Source organism: Haliotis rubra, unplaced genomic scaffold, assembly GCF_003918875.1.
Source record: "Haliotis rubra isolate DU_JTF1 unplaced genomic scaffold, ASM391887v1 Scf181, whole genome shotgun sequence".
NCBI lineage: Eukaryota > Metazoa > Mollusca > Gastropoda > Lepetellida > Haliotidae > Haliotis > Haliotis rubra.
Window position 1 is genome coordinate 1,521,283 of NW_025765792.1, and position 5,417 is coordinate 1,526,699.

The following is a 5,417-nucleotide window of genomic DNA, read 5'->3' on the forward strand; positions in this document are numbered from 1 at the left end:
CAACGTCCTCCACGTTCCGGACGACCGCGTTCTGCATGTCCCCGTGTAACCGACATACTAATAGAGTCACGTCAATTCAGGACAATGCCCGCCATCACGTCACAGATCTAGACTTCACTTGACAACAGAATATCGCCACATTCACTTAGCATGCTAGTTTGTCATCGAGCTTATAAGCCAGTCAGATATAACCTGAACGTCACCTTTAACTGCACCTTTAATTGTTTTCTTTGTTTAATGTTGATAAATTATTCCACTTCTCGTTGCGTATAGTGGAGGTGTGACTGGTTTCTGTCGAGAGGCACACTCAAACACAATTGTGTGGAACTTGTTTTCTCGAAATAAAAGGCTTGGCCCCTCAGTATTCCTTAATTAGTCGACCTTCGAGGCTGTGTTGACAGTACTGAAAGTATATGGATGCACACACACAACAAAATCTCTCTCTCTCTCTCTCTCTCTGTGTCTCTCTCTGTCTCTCTCTCTCTCTGTCTCTCTGTCTCTCTCTCTCTCTGTGTCTCTGTGTCTCTCTCTGTCTGTCTCTCTCTCTCTCTCTCTGTCTCTCTCTCTCTCTCCCTTTCTCTCTCTCTGTCTATCTCTGTCTCTCTCTGTCTCTCTCTCTGTCTCTCTCTTTGTCTCTCTCTGTCTGTCTGTCTCTCTGTCCCTCTGTCTCTGTCTCTCTGTCTGTCTGTCTCTCTGTCTGTCTCTCTGTCTGTCTGTCTGTCTGTCTCTCTCTGTCTCTCTGTCTCTGTCTCTCTGTCTCTCTCTCTCTGTCTCTCTGTCTCTCTCTCTTATTGTGAGAGTATGTGCAGATAGATATCTTCCATGTGAAATGTTAAACGTACTCCCGTCACGCCGAAGACCCGGGTTCGATTCCCCACATGGGTACAAAGTGTGAAGACCATTTCTGGTGTCCCCCGCCATGATATTGCCGGGATATTGCCAAAGGCGGCGTAAAACTAAACTCAGTCACTGTCATGCAAGCCCTCAAATAACACAGATACTATACGATAATTGATTTACAGTAACTCATGCTTGTCGTAAGAGGCGACTAACAGGATCGGGTGGTCAGGCTCGCTGAATTGGTTGACACATGTCATCGGATCCCAATTGCGTACACCGATGCTCATGCTGTTGATCACTGGATTGTATGGTCCAGACTCGATTATTTACAGATCCCCGCCATATAGCTGGAATATCGCTGAGTGCGGCGTAAAACTAAACTCAATCACTCCCTCTTTTAAATATTGTTGTTTGTTTATTTCCAGTATAATGACGGTGCTTCATAATCGAATCTCGACAAGATAATCCAGTGGTTGACATTATGAACATCGATCAACGCAATTTTGTAATAATAATAATAATAATAATCTTGTCGAGTCCTTTTCTAATGATATTGGCATGACATTTGGACTCGGCAAATGTAATACTCTTCATTTGAAACGTGGCAAGGTAGTTAATGATGGATCGGTCAAGTTACAAGGGGGAGGAGTTATTGAGCATCTTGTGGAAGATCAGGCCTACACCTATCTTGGAATGCAAGTTCGAGACAAACTCCAGAATGCCCAAATTCAAGGCAAACTTCGGGCCGAGTACAAATCTCGCTTAAAGAAAATCTGGAGCTCAGAGCTAAATGCTCGAAACAAGGTCAAAGCCACCAATACTTTTGCTGTGCCAGTCCTCTCCTATTCCTTTGGAGTAGTTGATTGGACGAAACAAGACATCCAGAGTCTTGACCGCCTGACCAGAAGGATCATGTCTGATAACAGAGCCCACCACCCTCATTCCTCTCTTAACCGTTTATATATGCTAGTCAATTCTGGTGGTCGGGGTTTGATTAATGTGGAGGCTCTTCATGAAAGAATCGTTGGACAGAATCTGAAATTTGAGGTTGACTTTGCTCATGGCAATGTACTGCTGGACGGTACAGCGATCGGAGTAAACCAGGTGAAGTCCTTCACCAACTCTGCCCAGAGTCGGTCTTTTGTGGAGAATCTTTCTGAGAAGCCATTGCATCGTGTGTACATGCAGTGTGTGGAACAGAAGAGCAATCCCACCGACTCCTTCGCCTGGATGAAGTCGGCTGGTCTTAAATGTGAAACTGAGGGCTTCCCGTTTGCTGCCCAGGACCAGTCACTTCCAACTCGTAATCGCCTAAATGTGATTCTTAAAGAAAATATCAGCATGAAATGTCGACTTTGCAATGAATTCACAGAGACTGTCCAACACCTTGTCAGTGGATGCCCTTCCTTGGCACAAACAGCATGTCTTAAACGACATGATGGCATGGTTCGTTGCTTTTACTACCGTTTCCGACATGCCTGTGGCTTTGACTCCGAGTTCCATCCATGGTACGACCCTGAACATGTCCAGGGCGTCATGGAAAATGATGCTTTCAAACTTCTCTGGAATAGGCCCATATACAGCCTGAGGAGAATTCCAGCCAACAAACCTGATCTTGTCCTTTTGATAAAGCCAATGAATTTATTTATATAATTGAATTTTCTGTCCCTTTTGACAGGAATATGATTGACAAGATTCAGGAAAAGCATGATAAATATGCGGACCTCGCCTTTGAAATGTCTCGCTTGCATCCCAAGTACACTGTCGTCAGGCTCCCCGTTGTTCTCGGTGCCCTTGGTTTGGTACCTCCTGATCTCTTGGCGCAGATCAGGAGAGTGCCCGGTTTCTCCACCGGGAGCACAGCCCTTCTGACACTCTGGGTAATGCAGAAGGCTGCAGTGTTGGGGAGCCTTCATATTCTCCAGCAGTTCTTGGTGGGTTCAACTAGGCAGCGTTTCCTGGGAGAAGTCCCATTCGCTGTCTTGGCTGTATGTAGAGGGGGCAAGGGCCCTGAGCTGATGATGAGCCTTACCAGCCTGACTGTGCCAGGATCACCCGAACCCTCTCTGCTGCACATTATCTTTAATCTGTAAAACATAATAATAATAATAATTAATTTGTATAGCGCCTATTTTCCAAATTTGAGCTGCTCAGTGGCGCTGAATAGGGTAGATAATTTACATTTCATATGCTTGATTAAACAGGAAACTTTTTAGACAGTTTGGGAAGGATTTGTATAAGATGGCATGTGTCAATCGAGTCAGCGAGCCTGATAACCCATTCGCCGCTTCTTACGATTAGTATGGTTTTCTAAGAAACGTTACTAACACTGATCTAAACGGGTCTGTGAAGTGGAGTACATTCCGAAATACATCTTCATGACACATTCTTGAAATTTGGAATTAATTTCAGGGTAAGGCAACATACTCAGTTAGGAAGGTTATGAACTTTTATACTTTTTTGCCTCACCGTGAAAGCGGCGTGCATGGCGCTGACAAAAATGCCATCATATTTTAATGTCAATATAGAATTAACGGAGCCTATCACGTCTAAGGGACACAACTCTGCAGAGCGACGTTGGGTTCCCCTGCCCTACCTTCAGTCGGTCGGAGACGAGCATGTCCTGTGTAAGGTCACGTCCTATATGATGCTTTATATATACAGTACAACCAGAAATTATTGAGAATTTAAAGATTGTACTTTTGTATATTTTTTTCACTCATTACTCACGTATTAAATGTGAATATTAGCAGAACATAACTCCAGATTCAAAGACAGGTGAACAGTTAGTAGTTTGTCAAGTCACCATGGGCAGCAATGCAGGCTTCAATGCGGCGGGGCATACTACTGATCAAAGAAGTTAGAAAGTCGTGGTCAACGCTGTCCAAATATCGGACCACCTCTTCATTCATTTCAGCAGTATTTGTAAGATTTTTCTTATTGACACTTTCCTCATAAGTCCCCAAACATTTTCTATTGGATTTAGGTCGTTGCTGTCCTGCTGGAAAATTCAAAGTTTCCATAGAACACGTGAGCAGATGGCAGTAAATGTCCCTCGAGAATATCTGTGTACCGCTCACTGTTCATATTCCCTTCAAATACACAGAGGGGTGTTGCCCCTAACACAGATATGCCACCCCACATGTTAAATTTCGGACTGTACTTTGGGCGCTGATACAAAGGTTTTTCAGTTTGTTTGGTCCAGAATTTCAGTGTAATAGGACACAGCCACACAGAACTTTCATCTGAGAAAATCACATTGTCCCAGTTAAAATTTCTATGCTGTAAGCACCAGTTCAACCTTCGCTCTTTTTGTTCAGTTTTCATGATCGGTGATGGAATTCCTCGACTTTTCTGCCAACCCATTGCATACAGCTCAGTTCTAATTGTCTCTTTACAGACAGCCACAGTTCCTCTATTAATCATATCCAGCCGTAAGTTTTCTAAACTCCTTCGATATTTTTAGAAACAAGAATACCAAGCCACCTCCTGTCAACGACAGTCAATTTTCTGGGCCTACCTGCGCCTCCCTGGTGCTCAATGCCATATCCATTTGCAATGTTTCTCAAAACACGATAAACAGTGGACAAAGGGATGCCTGTTCTACTTGAAATCACTTTAGCTGATCTGATGTCCTTGTTATAATACTCTAAAATCAACTTCTTCTTCTCAAAATCATCCATACTGAGGATCACTGAAAATGTCGTCTGTTAGCAACTAAACAAAGGGGGATAAATTTTCACAAACTAATGAAAAAGGATTAACGGAGCTGTGTCTCTTGAATGAAACCAAGCACTTGATAGCTGGTCAAGGTTGTCCAAAAGTCTCCATAATTTCTGGTCATACTATATATGATAGACAGTGTGGGCCATCCACAGCAAATTCAATTATTAATTGTTTCGAGAGAACCGAGCTTAATGAAATATATTGTTATTGGGTTATAATTGTAGCAACACTAAAAATAGTCACTCGAGCACGTCTTAAATCTCACATGTACACAATACGTCGATTAGTATTGAGTGAGTTATGTTTTACGCCGCTTTTACCGATATTCCAACAATACAGCGGGGGACACCAGAAGTGGACTTCAAACATTGTACCCATGTGGGGAATCGAACCCGGGCTTTCGGCGTGACGAGCGAACGCTTAAACTACTAGGCTAAACCCCACCGCACCCCCGCATCCATCTCCCAGTCCCATCCAACAGTTTTATAGTCTCGTTATCATAGTAGTGTCCCATCCTCATATTCCTTACTCAAATGCTATAGTTCTAAATGAAGTAAATCTATATTTTCCAGTGGTCTCGCATACCACCAGCTATCCCCTTTGTAATATACTTGCTTGTTTCTATCAAAATGTTATACATTGTCAGAGGCTATGGATGTATCTACCGGATGACCAGCAACTAAAAATACTTTTGATGTCCGCTTTCTATACAATGTGACAGAATATTCTGACCCGTAAGAACGATCTGCTTTCGCGGGTGTTTTATGATACGGATTATTCCCCGGAAAACTAATACAAGGAAGTAGATTTGTATGCATGTCTGTATATATCCTTTGGGTTTTCCCTCTTGG